This window comes from Lissotriton helveticus, chromosome 4_1 (genome assembly GCF_964261635.1).
Source record: "Lissotriton helveticus chromosome 4_1, aLisHel1.1, whole genome shotgun sequence".
NCBI classification, from domain to species: domain Eukaryota; kingdom Metazoa; phylum Chordata; class Amphibia; order Caudata; family Salamandridae; genus Lissotriton; species Lissotriton helveticus.
The window spans coordinates 1,691,983,019-1,691,997,089 of record NC_136063.1 but is presented as its reverse complement, the minus strand read 5'-3'; the positions used below and the strand labels follow the sequence as shown (position 1 = coordinate 1,691,997,089).

At 51.4% G+C, this 14,071-nt stretch overlaps 17 non-coding genes across 17 annotated transcripts; 6 read left to right on the top strand and 11 right to left on the bottom strand.

Moving 5' to 3' along the window:
* Positions 1 to 639: 639 nt before the first annotated feature.
* Positions 640 to 711, bottom strand: TRNAE-UUC (transfer RNA glutamic acid (anticodon UUC)). The gene has a single exon. It is a non-coding gene; the product is annotated as a tRNA-Glu (tRNA).
* A 243-nt stretch (positions 712 to 954) lies between these two features.
* Positions 955 to 1,037, top strand: TRNAL-UAA (transfer RNA leucine (anticodon UAA)). Its single transcript has one exon. It is a non-coding gene; the product is annotated as a tRNA-Leu (tRNA).
* Positions 1,038 to 2,148: 1,111 nt separating this feature from the next.
* TRNAE-CUC (transfer RNA glutamic acid (anticodon CUC)) lies at positions 2,149 to 2,220 on the bottom strand. Its single transcript has one exon. It is a non-coding gene; the product is annotated as a tRNA-Glu (tRNA).
* A 940-nt stretch (positions 2,221 to 3,160) lies between these two features.
* TRNAL-UAA (transfer RNA leucine (anticodon UAA)) lies at positions 3,161 to 3,243 on the top strand. Its single transcript has one exon. It is a non-coding gene; the product is annotated as a tRNA-Leu (tRNA).
* A 1,112-nt stretch (positions 3,244 to 4,355) lies between these two features.
* Positions 4,356 to 4,427, bottom strand: TRNAE-CUC (transfer RNA glutamic acid (anticodon CUC)). The gene has a single exon. It is a non-coding gene; the product is annotated as a tRNA-Glu (tRNA).
* A 625-nt stretch (positions 4,428 to 5,052) lies between these two features.
* On the bottom strand, positions 5,053 to 5,124 carry TRNAE-UUC (transfer RNA glutamic acid (anticodon UUC)). Its single transcript has one exon. It is a non-coding gene; the product is annotated as a tRNA-Glu (tRNA).
* A 243-nt stretch (positions 5,125 to 5,367) lies between these two features.
* On the top strand, positions 5,368 to 5,450 carry TRNAL-UAA (transfer RNA leucine (anticodon UAA)). The gene has a single exon. It is a non-coding gene; the product is annotated as a tRNA-Leu (tRNA).
* Positions 5,451 to 6,561: 1,111 nt separating this feature from the next.
* Positions 6,562 to 6,633, bottom strand: TRNAE-CUC (transfer RNA glutamic acid (anticodon CUC)). The gene has a single exon. It is a non-coding gene; the product is annotated as a tRNA-Glu (tRNA).
* Positions 6,634 to 7,258: 625 nt separating this feature from the next.
* On the bottom strand, positions 7,259 to 7,330 carry TRNAE-UUC (transfer RNA glutamic acid (anticodon UUC)). Its single transcript has one exon. It is a non-coding gene; the product is annotated as a tRNA-Glu (tRNA).
* A 243-nt stretch (positions 7,331 to 7,573) lies between these two features.
* Positions 7,574 to 7,656, top strand: TRNAL-UAA (transfer RNA leucine (anticodon UAA)). Its single transcript has one exon. It is a non-coding gene; the product is annotated as a tRNA-Leu (tRNA).
* Positions 7,657 to 8,757: 1,101 nt separating this feature from the next.
* Positions 8,758 to 8,829, bottom strand: TRNAE-CUC (transfer RNA glutamic acid (anticodon CUC)). Its single transcript has one exon. It is a non-coding gene; the product is annotated as a tRNA-Glu (tRNA).
* Positions 8,830 to 9,454: 625 nt separating this feature from the next.
* On the bottom strand, positions 9,455 to 9,526 carry TRNAE-UUC (transfer RNA glutamic acid (anticodon UUC)). The gene has a single exon. It is a non-coding gene; the product is annotated as a tRNA-Glu (tRNA).
* Positions 9,527 to 9,769: 243 nt separating this feature from the next.
* Positions 9,770 to 9,852, top strand: TRNAL-UAA (transfer RNA leucine (anticodon UAA)). Its single transcript has one exon. It is a non-coding gene; the product is annotated as a tRNA-Leu (tRNA).
* Positions 9,853 to 10,963: 1,111 nt separating this feature from the next.
* On the bottom strand, positions 10,964 to 11,035 carry TRNAE-CUC (transfer RNA glutamic acid (anticodon CUC)). The gene has a single exon. It is a non-coding gene; the product is annotated as a tRNA-Glu (tRNA).
* A 940-nt stretch (positions 11,036 to 11,975) lies between these two features.
* Positions 11,976 to 12,058, top strand: TRNAL-UAA (transfer RNA leucine (anticodon UAA)). The gene has a single exon. It is a non-coding gene; the product is annotated as a tRNA-Leu (tRNA).
* Positions 12,059 to 13,169: 1,111 nt separating this feature from the next.
* On the bottom strand, positions 13,170 to 13,241 carry TRNAE-CUC (transfer RNA glutamic acid (anticodon CUC)). The gene has a single exon. It is a non-coding gene; the product is annotated as a tRNA-Glu (tRNA).
* A 625-nt stretch (positions 13,242 to 13,866) lies between these two features.
* On the bottom strand, positions 13,867 to 13,938 carry TRNAE-UUC (transfer RNA glutamic acid (anticodon UUC)). The gene has a single exon. It is a non-coding gene; the product is annotated as a tRNA-Glu (tRNA).
* Positions 13,939 to 14,071: the final 133 nt, after the last annotated feature.

The following is a 14,071-nucleotide window of genomic DNA, read 5'->3' as shown; positions in this document are numbered from 1 at the left end:
TAGACCACCAGGGAGCCCAGTGCCATGCAGCAAAAGTTCATACACTGCTTTCCGAATGACAAAGCTCATGGGGGCTGAAAGCTTATTTTTCTCTACAGCACATATGAATCAGAAATTGAAAAAATCCTCATAATGCCACCCGACTGTCTGTCACTTCCAAGCACAGGCCATCCTCTCCCCCTTGCTACTGAACCGATGAATTCCTGTACAATCTGGATCCACGGGAAAACACAAGAGGGACACCTAGTGGCTGCTGATGGCGCACAGACAGCTGGAACACTTTCTCAACCCTGTCTCGTTATTCAGCTTGCTGGAAGAATACATTGCTCTTAAGCGATTCAAGAGTGCAAGGGAGAAGAGTGCTCCAAAGTAGATGTATGCATCACAGCAGGGGTTTCCAGCAATTTACCTTTCTGGTGAGCTGGTACTGCACTTTACACACACATAGAGCACCAGACTGGGTGGAGGAGTGCGTGCGCATAAAGGTGGCTGAGGGCAATGGGAGCAAAACAACCTGGGGAACAGGGGACCCAGTCCCTTTCCTCCTCTTTCGTTCATGGGTAGGGGTACCTTTTTAAAGACCTTCGTTTAAAAAAAGCTACTGGGACAAAACACTCAAATCTATGCTTTAGAGGTATCTTCCCTGACCGGGAATCGAACCCGGGCCGCGGCGGTGAAAGCGCCGAATCCTAGCCACTAGACCACCAGGGAGGAGATGCACTTGTGTGCTTGCCTTGCTCACCACCTTATTGTGACTAAGCTAACTCCAATATAAAAATTGCCCGTAAAGTCCGAGTGGGAGAAAGTTAGGTGTCACACAGTGTGTTTGTCATAAGCAATTACCTTTAGCCTCCTGCAAAAGCCTTTTAACTCCGCAAACAGCTCTTGCTGGACAGCCGGTGCTGCAGCAGCCAGCAGAAAAAGGGAGTTGAGTAAAGCTGGGCCTTGGGTCTCACCAGGGTGGCCGAGTGGTTAAGGTGTTGGACTTAAGATCCAATGGACGTTTGTCCGCATGGGTTCGAGCCCCATTCCTGGTATGGGTTTTCAGCTGCTTTGTAAGAAAGTGCAGATGCTTTTGAAAAGCATTTTCCTGCGCCCTTCCACTGCCCCTCTCCAACAGTCCCCATTCAAGTCTCAGCTGTGGGGTCTGCTGCTATTCTGCTACCAGCATGGATGCTTCCCAAAGCAATGCAGTGCCATCTACGCAGATCCCCTGCTTAGAGAAATACACTTCCTATATCTTTTCCCACTGAAGGGAGCAGGAGGAAGTACTTGCTTCCTGGGGAACATGGGTCTGCCCCTGGAATTTTTTAACCCGGCTCTTGCAGATTTCTCCCCTTTTTTGATTTCACCTACAAGCTCTCCCTTGCCAGAGGAGCAGGATCTGCTGATGCAGGCCCGGCTGGCTCAAACGTGCAAAGGCTTTTCCCCAAACCTCTGGGGGAAAATTGAGGAGAGTTCCCTGCCCCCGCCTCCTCTCGCCTTCCGAACGGGCTTCCAAACGGGCAATGCCCTGACGGGTCCCCCACAACCCGTCCTGCCCACAGCCACACCCCTGTATAAGAGGGTGACCCATGTCCCTCACCCTCCATGTTCGAACGGAAGGCACCGTCTGTCCTGAGGGGTGTACCAGACAGGCATCTCTCCAGCCAGGCAGACCCCTGCAGCACCCGTTAAGCTCCAAAGCCTATACATTCCCAAGATGCCACAGGTCAGTATGCAAATCAGACTGCCCTGGCCACACCCTCCCTGTGGCTGGCCTCTGCTTTTTTCCGTACGTGCAGCTCAGTTTTTTCTTACCCAGATCCAGACTTCCATTTTAGCAAAAAGGTGGGTTGCAATGGGTCCAGGATGCCATTTGGAAACAAAGCCTGCAGGCCTGTCAAAGGAGACTTCCTGCCGCACGCCATGTGGTCAGAAGCCTACAAAAGGAATTGCACTTTGGAATACAGGGTCTCACTTGCTCAAGAGCCTTGCACAAGTGACTTTCCTCCCGCTGTGGAAAGCAGCTATAAAGGGACCTTGCGAAAATGATATTTGGAGCTATACTGCGTGATGCTAGGCAAACTGTGAGTCAGAAAGCAACTTCATTTTGAGAAGCCCGCGACCTACGGGAAGGAAAAGTTTTCAAGGGCAGAAGAAGGACTTTTCCCTGACCGGGAATCGAACCCGGGCCGCGGCAGTGAGAGCGCCGAATCCTAACCACTAGACCACCAGGGAGCCCAGTGCCATGCAGCAAAAGTTCATACACTGCTTTCCGAATGACAAAGCTCATGGGGGCTGAAAGCTTATTTTTCTCTACAGCACATATGAATCAGAACTTGAAAAAATCCTCATAATGCCACCCGACTTTCTGTCACTTCCAAGCACTGGCCATCATCTCCCCCTTGCTACTGTACCGATGAATTCCTGTACAATCGGGATCCACGGGAAAACACAAGAGGGACACCTAGTGGCTGCTGATGGCGCACAGACAGCTGGAACACTTTCTCAACCCTGTCTCGTTATTCAGCTTGCTGGAAGAATACATTGCGCTTAAGCGATTCAAGAGTGCAAGGGAGAAGAGTGCTCCAAAGTAGATGTATGCATCACAGCAGGGGTTTCCAGCAATTTACCTTTCTGGTGAGCTGGTACTGCACTTTACACACACATAGAGCACCAGACTGGGTGGAGGAGTGCGTGCGCATAAAGGTGGCTGAGGGCAATGGGAGCAAAACAACCTGGGGCACAGGGGACCCAGTCCCTTTCCTCCTCTTTCGTTCATGGGTAGGGGTACCTTTTTAAGGACCTTCGTTTAAAAAAAGCTACTGGGACAAAACACTGAAATCTATGTTTTAGTGGTATCTTCCCTGACCGGGACTGGAACCCGGGCCGAGGTGGTGAAAGCGCCGAATCCTAGCCACTAGACCACCAGGGAGGAGATGCTCTTGTGTGCTTGCCTTGCTCACCCCCTTATTGTGACTAAGCTAACTCCAATATAAAAATTGCCCGTAAAGTCCGAGTGGGAGAAAGTTAGGTGTCACACAGTGTGTTTGTCATAAGCAATTACCTTTAGCCTCCTGCAAAAGCCTTTTAACTCCGCAAACAGCTCTTGCTGGACCGCCAGTGCCGCAGCAGCCAGCAGAACAAGGGAGTTGAGTAAAGCTGGGCCTTGGGTCTCACCAGGGTGGCCGAGTGGTTAAAGCATTGGACTTAAGATCCAATGGATGTTTGTCCGCATGGGTTCGAGCCCCATTCCTGGTATGGGTTTTCAGCTGCTTTGTAAGAAAGTGCAGATGCTTTTGAAAAGCGTTTTTCCTGCGCCCTTCCACTGCCCCTCTCCAACAGTCCCCATTCAAGTCTCATCTGTGGGGTCTGCTGCTATTCTGCTACCAGCATGGATGCTTCCCAAAGCAATGCAATGCCATCTACGCAGATCCCCTGCTTAGAGAAAAACACCTCCTATATCTTTTCCCACTGAAGGGAGCAGGAGGAAGTACTTGCTTCCTGGGGAACATGGGTCTGCCCCTGGAATTTTTTAACCCGGCTCTTGCAGATTTCTCCCCTTTTTTGATTTCACCTACAAGCTCTCCCTTGCCAGAGGAGCAGGATCTGCTGATGCAGGCCCGGCTGGCTCAAACGTGCAAAGGCTTTTCCCCAAACCTCTGGGGGAAAATTGAGGAGAGTTCCCTGCCCCCGCCTCCTCTCGCCTTCCGAACGGGCTTCCAAACGGGCAATGCCCTGACGGGTCCCCCACAACCCGTCCTGCCCACAGCCACACCCCTGTATATGAGGGTGACTCATGTCCCTCACCCTCCATGTTCGAAGGGTAGGCACCGTCTGTCCTGAGGGGTGTACCAGACAGGCATCTCTCCAGCCAGGCAGACCCCTGCAGCACCCGTTAAGCTCCAAAGCCTATACATTCCCAAGATGCCACAGGTCAGTATGCAAATCAGACAGCCCTGGCCACACCCTCCCTGTGGCTGGCCTCTGCTTTTTTCCGTACGTGCAGCTCAGTTTTTTCTTACCTAGATCCAGACTTCCATTTTAGCAAAAAGGTGGGTTTCAATGGGTCCAGGATGCCATTTGGAAACAAAGCCTGCAGGCCTGTCAAAGGAGACTTCCTGCCGCACGCCATGTGGTCAGAAGCCTACAAAAGGAACTGCACTTTGGAATACAGGGTCTCACTTGCTCAAGAGCCTTGCACAAGTGACTTTCCTCCCGCTGTGGAAAGCAGCTATAAAGGGACCTTGCGAAAATGATATTTGGAGCTATACTGCGTGATGCTAGGCAAACTGTGAGTCAGAAAGCAACTTCATTTTGAGAAGCCCGCGACCTACGGGAAGGAAAGGTTTTCAAGGGCAGAAGAAGGACTTTTCCCTGACCGGGAATCGAACCCAGGCCGCGGCAGTGAGAGCGCCGAATCCTAACCACTAGACCACCAGGGAGCCCAGTGCCATGCAGCAAAAGTTCATACACTGCTTTCCGAATGACAAAGCTCATGGGGGCTGAAAGCTTATTTTTCTCTACAGCACATATGAATCAGAACTTGAAAAAATCCTCATAATGCCACCCGACTTTCTGTCACTTCCAAGCACTGGCCATCATCTCCCCCTTGCTACTGTACCGATGAATTCCTATACAATCGGGATCCACGGGAAAACACAAGAGGGACACCTAGTGGCTGCTGATGGCGCACAGACAGCTGGAACACTTTCTCAACCCTGTCTCGTTATTCAGCTTGCTGGAAGAATACATTGCGCTTAAGCGATTCAAGAGTGCAAGGGAGAAGAGTGCTCCAAAGTAGATGTATGCATCACAGCAGGGGTTTCCAGCAATTTACCTTTCTGGTGAGCTGGTACTGCACTTTACACACACATAGAGCACCAGACTGGGTGGAGGAGTGCGTGCGCATAAAGGTGGCTGAGGGCAATGGGAGCAAAACAACCTGGGGAACAGGGGACCCAGTCCCTTTCCTCCTCTTTCGTTCATGGGTAGGGGTACCTTTTTAAAGACCTTCGTTTAAAAAAAGCTACTGGGACAAAACACTCAAATCTATGCTTTAGAGGTATCTTCCCTGACCGGGAATCGAACCCGGGCCGCAGCGGTGAAAGCGCCAAATCCTAGCCACTAGACCACCAGGGAGGAGATGCTCTTGTGTGCTTGCCTTGCTCATCCCCTTATTGTGACTAAGCTAACTCCAATATAAAAATTGCCCGTAAAGTCCGAGTGGGAGAAAGTTAGGTGTCACACAGTGTGTTTGTCATAAGCAATTACCTTTAGCCTCCTGCAAAAGCCTTTTAACTCCGCAAACAGCTCTTGCTGGACAGCCGGTGCTGCAGCAGCCAGCAGAAAAAGGGAGTTGAGTAAAGCTGGGCCTTGGGTCTCACCAGGGTGGCCGAGTGTTTAAGGTGTTGGACTTAAGATCCAATGGATGTTTGTCCGCATGGGTTCGAGCCCCATTCCTGGTATGGGTTTTCAGCTGCTTTGTAAGAAAGTGCAGATGCTTTTGAAAAGCATTTTCCTGCGCCCTTCCACTGCCCCTCTCCAACAGTCCCCATTCAAGTCTCAGCTGTGGGGTCTGCTGCTATTCTGCTACCAGCATGGATGCTTCCCAAAGCAATGCAGTGCCATCTACGCAGATCCCCTGCTTAGAGAAATACACCTCCTATATCTTTTCCCACTGAAGGGAGCAGGAGGAAGTACTTGCTTCCTGGGGAACATGGGTCTGCCCCTGGAATTTTTTAACCCGGCTCTTGCAGATTTCTCCCCTTTTTTGATTTCACCTACAAGCTCTCCCTTGCCAGAGGAGCAGGATCTGCTGATGCAGGCCCGGCTGGCTCAAACGTGCAAAGGCTTTTCCCCAAACCTCTGGGGGAAAATTGAGGAGAGTTCCCTGCCCCCGCCTCCTCTCGCCTTCCGAACGGGCTTCCAAACGGGCAATGCCCTGACGGGTCCCCCACAACCCGTCCTGCCCACAGCCACACCCCTGTATAAGAGGGTGACCCATGTCCCTCACCCTCCATGTTCGAACGGAAGGCACCGTCTGTCCTGAGGGGTGTACCAGACAGGCATCTCTCCAGCCAGGCAGACCCCTGCAGCACCCGTTAAGCTCCAAAGCCTATACATTCCCAAGATGCCACAGGTCAGTATGCAAATCAGACTGCCCTGGCCACACCCTCCCTGTGGCTGGCCTCTGCTTTTTTCCGTACGTGCAGCTCAGTTTTTTCTTACCCAGATCCAGACTTCCATTTTAGCAAAAAGGTGGGTTGCAATGGGTCCAGGATGCCATTTGGAAACAAAGCCTGCAGGCCTGTCAAAGGAGACTTCCTGCCGCACGCCATGTGGTCAGAAGCCTACAAAAGGAATTGCACTTTGGAATACAGGGTCTCACTTGCTCAAGAGCCTTGCACAAGTGACTTTCCTCCCGCTGTGGAAAGCAGCTATAAAGGGACCTTGCGAAAATGATATTTGGAGCTATACTGCGTGATGCTAGGCAAACTGTGAGTCAGAAAGCAACTTCATTTTGAGAAGCCCGCGACCTACGGGAAGGAAAAGTATTCAAGGGCAGAAGAAGGACTTTTCCCTGACCGGGAATCGAACCCGGGCCGCGGCGGTGAGAGCGCCGAATCCTAACCACTAGACCACCAGGGAGCCCAGTGCCATGCAGCAAAAGTTCATACACTGCTTTCCGAATGACAAAGCTCATGGGGGCTGAAAGCTTATTTTTCTCTACAGCACATATGAATCAGAAATTGAAAAAATCCTCATAATGCCACCCGACTGTCTGTCACTTCCAAGCACAGGCCATCCTCTCCCCCTTGCTACTGAACCGACTAATTCCTGTACAATCGGGATCCACGGGAAAACACAAGAGGGACACCTAGTGGCTGCTGATGGCGCACAGACAGCTGGAACACTTTCTCAACCCTGTCTCGTTATTCAGCTTGCTGGAAGAATACATTGCGCTTAAGCGATTCAAGAGTGCAAGGGAGAAGAGTGCTCCAAAGTAGATGTATGCATCACAGCAGGGGTTTCCAGCAATTTACCTTTCTGGTGAGCTGGTACTGCACTTTACACACACATAGAGCACCAGACTGGGTGGAGGAGTGCGTGCGCATAAAGGTGGCTGAGGGCAATGGGAGCAAAACAACCTGGGGAACAGGGGACCCAGTCCCTTTCCTCCTCTTTCGTTCATGGGTAGGGGTACCTTTTTAAAGACCTTCGTTTAAAAAAAGCTACTGGGACAAAACACTCAAATCTATGCTTTAGAGGTATCTTCCCTGACCGGGAATCGAACCCGGGCCTCAGCGGTGAAAGCGCCAAATCCTAGCCACTAGACCACCAGGGAGGAGATGCTCTTGTGTGCTTGCCTTGCTCATCCCCTTATTGTGACTAAGCTAACTCCAATATAAAAATTGCCCGTAAAGTCCGAGTGGGAGAAAGTTAGGTGTCACACAGTGTGTTTGTCATAAGCAATTACCTTTAGCCTCCTGCAAAAGCCTTTTAACTCCGCAAACAGCTCTTGCTGGACAGCCGGTGCTGCAGCAGCCAGCAGAAAAAGGGAGTTGAGTAAAGCTGGGCCTTGGGTCTCACCAGGGTGGCCGAGTGGTTAAGGTGTTGGACTTAAGATCCAATGGACGTTTGTCCGCATGGGTTCGAGCCCCATTCCTGGTATGGGTTTTCAGCTGCTTTGTAAGAAAGTGCAGATGCTTTTGAAAAGCATTTTCCTGCGCCCTTCCACTGCCCCTCTCCAACAGTCCCCATTCAAGTCTCAGCTGTGGGGTCTGCTGCTATTCTGCTACCAGCATGGATGCTTCCCAAAGCAATGCAGTGCCATCTACGCAGATCCCCTGCTTAGAGAAATACACCTCCTATATCTTTTCCCACTGAAGGGAGCAGGAGGAAGTACTTGCTTCCTGGGGAACATGGGTCTGCCCCTGGAATTTTTTAACCCGGCTCTTGCAGATTTCTCCCCTTTTTTGATTTCACCTACAAGCTCTCCCTTGCCAGAGGAGCAGGATCTGCTGATGCAGGCCCGGCTGGCTCAAACGTGCAAAGGCTTTTCCCCAAACCTCTGGGGGAAAATTGAGGAGAGTTCCCTCCTCTCGCCTTCCGAACGGGCTTCCAAACGGGCAATGCCCTGACGGGTCCCCCACAACCCGTCCTGCCCACAGCCACACCCCTGTATAAGAGGGTGACCCATGTCCCTCACCCTCCATGTTCGAACGGAAGGCACCGTCTGTCCTGAGGGGTGTACCAGACAGGCATCTCTCCAGCCAGGCAGACCCCTGCAGCACCCGTTAAGCTCCAAAGCCTATACATTCCCAAGATGCCACAGGTCAGTATGCAAATCAGACTGCCCTGGCCACACCCTCCCTGTGGCTGGCCTCTGCTTTTTTCCGTACGTGCAGCTCAGTTTTTTCTTACCCAGATCCAGACTTCCATTTTAGCAAAAAGGTGGGTTGCAATGGGTCCAGGATGCCATTTGGAAACAAAGCCTGCAGGCCTGTCAAAGGAGACTTCCTGCCGCACGCCATGTGGTCAGAAGCCTACAAAAGGAATTGCACTTTGGAATACAGGGTCTCACTTGCTCAAGAGCCTTGCACAAGTGACTTTCCTCCCGCTGTGGAAAGCAGCTATAAAGGGACCTTGCGAAAATGATATTTGGAGCTATACTGCGTGATGCTAGGCAAACTGTGAGTCAGAAAGCAACTTCATTTTGAGAAGCCCGCGACCTACGGGAAGGAAAAGTATTCAAGGGCAGAAGAAGGACTTTTCCCTGACCGGGAATCGAACCCGGGCCGCGGCGGTGAGAGCGCCGAATCCTAACCACTAGACCACCAGGGAGCCCAGTGCCATGCAGCAAAAGTTCATACACTGCTTTCCGAATGACAAAGCTCATGGGGGCTGAAAGCTTATTTTTCTCTACAGCACATATGAATCAGAAATTGAAAAAATCCTCATAATGCCACCCGACTGTCTGTCACTTCCAAGCACAGGCCATCCTCTCCCCCTTGCTACTGAACCGATGAATTCCTGTACAATCGGGATCCACGGGAAAACACAAGAGGGACACCTAGTGGCTGCTGATGGCGCACAGACAGCTGGAACACTTTCTCAACCCTGTCTCGTTATTCAGCTTGCTGGAAGAATACATTGCTCTTAAGCGATTCAAGAGTGCAAGGGAGAAGAGTGCTCCAAAGTAGATGTAAGCATCACAGCAGGGGTTTCCAGCAATTTACCTTTCTGGTGAGCTGGTACTGCACTTTACACACACATAGAGCACCAGACTGGGTGGAGGAGTGCGTGCGCATAAAGGTGGCTGAGGGCAATGGGAGCAAAACAACCTGGGGAACAGGGGACCCAGTCCCTTTCCTCCTCTTTCGTTCATGGGTAGGGGTACCTTTTTAAAGACCTTCGTTTAAAAAAAGCTACTGGGACAAAACACTCAAATCTATGCTTTAGAGGTATTTTCCCTGACCGGGAATCGAACCCGGGCCGCGGCGGTGAAAGCGCCGAATCCTAGCCACTAGACCACCAGGGAGGAGATGCTCTTGTGTGCTTGCCTTGCTCACCCCCTTATTGTGACTAAGCTAACTCCAATATAAAAATTGCCCGTAAAGTCCGAGTGAGAGAAAGTTAGGTGTCACACAGTGTGTTTGTCATAAGCAATTACCTTTAGCCTCCTGCAAAAGCCTTTTAACTCCGCAAACAGCTCTTGCTGGACAGCCGGTGCTGCAGCAGCCAGCAGAAAAAGGGAGTTGAGTAAAGCTGGGCCTTGGGTCTCACCAGGGTGGCCGAGTGGTTAAGGTGTTGGACTTAAGATCCAATGGACGTTTGTCCGCATGGGTTCGAGCCCCATTCCTGGTATGGGTTTTCAGCTGCTTTGTAAGAAAGTGCAGATGCTTTTGAAAAGCATTTTCCTGCGCCCTTCCACTGCCCCTCTCCAGCAGTCCCCATTCAAGTCTCAGCTGTGGGGTCTGCTGCTATTCTGCTACCAGCATGGATGCTTCCCAAAGCAATGCAGTGCCATCTACGCAGATCCCCTGCTTAGAGAAATACACTTCCTATATCTTTTCCCACTGAAGGGAGCAGGAGGAAGTACTTGCTTCCTGGGGAACATGGGTCTGCCCCTGGAATTTTTTAACCCGGCTCTTGCAGATTTCTCCCCTTTTTTGATTTCACCTACAAGCTCTCCCTTGCCAGAGGAGCAGGATCTGCTGATGCAGGCCCGGCTGGCTCAAACGTGCAAAGGCTTTTCCCCAAACCTCTGGGGGAAAATTGAGGAGAGTTCCCTGCCCCCGCCTCCTCTCGCCTTCCGAACGGGCTTCCAAACGGGCAATGCCCTGACGGGTCCCCCACAACCCGTCCTGCCCACAGCCACACCCCTGTATAAGAGGGTGACCCATGTCCCTCACCCTCCATGTTCGAACGGAAGGCACCGTCTGTCCTGAGGGGTGTACCAGACAGGCATCTCTCCAGCCAGGCAGACCCCTGCAGCACCCGTTAAGCTCCAAAGCCTATACATTCCCAAGATGCCACAGGTCAGTATGCAAATCAGACTGCCCTGGCCACACCCTCCCTGTGGCTGGCCTCTGCTTTTTTCCGTACGTGCAGCTCAGTTTTTTCTTACCCAGATCCAGACTTCCATTTTAGCAAAAAGGTGGGTTGCAATGGGTCCAGGATGCCATTTGGAAACAAAGCCTGCAGGCCTGTCAAAGGAGACTTCCTGCCACACGCCATGTGGTCAGAAGCCTACAAAAGGAATTGCACTTTGGAATACAGGGTCTCACTTGCTCAAGAGCCTTGCACAAGTGACTTTCCTCCCGCTGTGGAAAGCAGCTATAAAGGGACCTTGCGAAAATGATATTTGGAGCTATACTGCGTGATGCTAGGCAAACTGTGAGTCAGAAAGCAACTTCATTTTGAGAAGCCCGCGACCTACGGGAAGGAAAAGTTTTCAAGGGCAGAAGAAGGACTTTTCCCTGACCGGGAATCGAACCCGGGCCGCGGCGGTGAGAGCGCCGAATCCTAACCACTAGACCACCAGGGAGCCCAGTGCCATGCAGCAAAAGTTCATACACTGCTTTCCGAATGACAAAGCTCATGGGGGCTGAAAGCTTATTTTTCTCTACAGCACATATGAATCAGAAATTGAAAAAATCCTCATAATGCCACCCGACTGTCTGTCACTTCCAAGCACAGGCCATCCTCTCCCCCTTGCTACTGAACCGATGAATTCCTGTACAATCGGGATCCACGGGAAAACACAAGAGGGACACCTAGTGGCTGCTGATGGCGCACAGACAGCTGGAACACTTTCTCAACCCTGTCTCGTTATTCAGCTTGCTGGAAGAATACATTGCTCTTAAGCGATTCAAGAGTGCAAGGGAGAAGAGTGCTCCAAAGTAGATGTATGCATCACAGCAGGGGTTTCCAGCAATGTACCTTTCTGGTGAGCTGGTACTGCACTTTACACACACATAGAGCACCAGACTGGGTGGAGGAGTGCGTGCGCATAAAGGTGGCTGAGGGCAATGGGAGCAAAACAACCTGGGGAACAGGGGACCCAGTCCCTTTCCTCCTCTTTCGTTCTTGGGTAGGGGTACCTTTTTAAAGACCTTCGTTTAAAAAAAGCTACTGGGACAAAACACTCAAATCTATGCTTTAGAGGTATCTTCCCTGACCGGGAATCGAACCTGGGCCGTGGTGGTGAAAGTGCCGAATCCTAGCCACTAGACCACCAGGGAGGAGATGCTCTTGTGTGCTTGCCTTGCTCACCCCCTTATTGTGACTAAGCTAACTCCAATATAAAAATTGCCCGTAAAGTCCGAGTGGGAGAAAGTTAGGTGTCACACAGTGTGTTTGTCATAAGCAATTACCTTTAGCCTCCTGCAAAAGCCTTTTAACTCCGCAAACAGCTCTTGCTGGACAGCCGGTGCTGCAGCAGCCAGCAGAAAAAGGGAGTTGAGTAAAGCTGGGCCTTGGGTCTCACCAGGGTGGCCGAGTGGTTAAGGTGTTGGACTTAAGATCCAATGGACGTTTGTCCCCATGGGTTCGAGCCCCATTCCTGGTATGGGTTTTCAGCTGCTTTGTAAGAAAGTGCAGATGCTTTTGAAAAGCATTTTCCTGCGCCCTTCCACTGCCCCTCTCCAACAGTCCCCATTCAAGTCTCAGCTGTGGGGTCTGCTGCTATTCTGCTACCAGCATGGATGCTTCCCGAAGCAATGCAGTGCCTTCTACGCAGATCCCCTGCTTAGAGAAATACACCTCCTATATCTTTTCCCACTGAAGGGAGCAGGAGGAAGTACTTGCTTCCTGGGGAACATGGGTCTGCCCCTGGAATTTTTTAACCCGGCTCTTGCAGATTTCTCCCCTTTTTTGATTTCACCTACAAGCTCTCCCTTGCCAGAGGAGCAGGATCTGCTGATGCAGGCCCGGCTGGCTCAAACGTGCAAAGGCTTTTCCCCAAACCTCTGGGGGAAAATTGAGGAGAGTTCCCTGCCCCCGCCTCCTCTCGCCTTCCGAACGGGCTTCCAAACGGGCAATGCCCTGACGGGTCCCCCACAACCCGTCCTGCCCACAGCCACACCCCTGTATAAGAGGGTGACCCATGTCCCTCACCCTCCATGTTCGAACGGAAGGCACCGTCTGTCCTGAGGGGTGTACCAGACAGGCATCTCTCCAGCCAGGCAGACCCCTGCAGCACCCGTTAAGCTCCAAAGCCTATACATTCCCAAGATGCCACAGGTCAGTATGCAAATCAGACTGCCCTGGCCACACCCTCCCTGTGGCTGGCCTCTGCTTTTTTCCGTACGTGCAGCTCAGTTTTTTCTTACCCAGATCCAGACTTCCATTTTAGCAAAAAGGTGGGTTGCAATGGGTCCAGGATGCCATTTGGAAACAAAGCCTGCAGGCCTGTCAAAGGAGACTTCCTGCCGCACGCCATGTGGTCAGAAGCCTACAAAAGGAATTGCACTTTGGAATACAGGGTCTCACTTGCTCAAGAGCCTTGCACAAGTGACTTTCCTCCCGCTGTGGAAAGCAGCTATAAAGGGACCTTGCGAAAATGATATTTGGAGCTATACTGCGTGATGCTAGGCAAACTGTGAGTCAGAAAGCAACTTCATTTTGAGAAGCCCGCGACCTACGGGAAGGAAAAGTTTTGAAGGGAAGAAGAAGGACTTTTCCCTGACCGGGAATCGAACCCGGGCCGCGGCGGTGAGAGCGCCGAATCCTAACCACTAGACCACCAGGGAGCCCAGTGCCATGCAGCAAAAGTTCATACACTGCTTTCCGAATGACAAAGCTCATGGGGGCTGAAAGCTTATTTTTCTCTACAGCACATATGAATCAGAAATTGAAAAAATCCTCATAATGCCACCCGACTGTCTGTCACTTCCAAGCACAGGCCATCCTCTCCCCCTTGCTACTGAACCGATGAATTCCTGTACAATCGGGATCCACGGGAAAACACAAGAGGGACACCTAGTGGCTGCTGATGGCGCACAGACAACTGGAACACTTTCTCAACCCTGTCTCGTTATTCAGCTTGCTGGAAGAATACATTGCTCTTAAGCGATTCAAGAGTGCAAGGGAGAAGAGTGCTCCAAAGTAGATGTATGCATCACAGCAGGGGTTTCCAGCAATTTACCTTTCTGGTGAGCTGGTACTGCACTTTACACACACATAGAGCACCAGACTGGGTGGAGGAGTGCGTGCGCATAAAGGTGGCTGAGGGCAATGGGAGCAAAACAACCTGGGGCACAGGGGACCCAGTCCCTTTCCTCCTCTTTCGTTCATGGGTAGGGGTACCTTTTTAAGGACCTTCGTTTAAAAAAAGCTACTGGGACAAAACACTCAAATCTATGCTTTAGAGGTATCTTCCCTGACCGGGAATCGAACCCGGGCCGCGGCGGTGAAAGCGCCAAATCCTAGCCACTAGACCACCAGGGAGGAGATGCTCTTGTGTGCTTGCCTTGCTCACCCCCTTATTGTGACTAAGCTAACTCCAATATAAAAATTGCCCGTAAAGTCAGAGTGGGAGAAAGTTAGGTGTCACACAGTGTGTTTGTCATAAGCAATTACC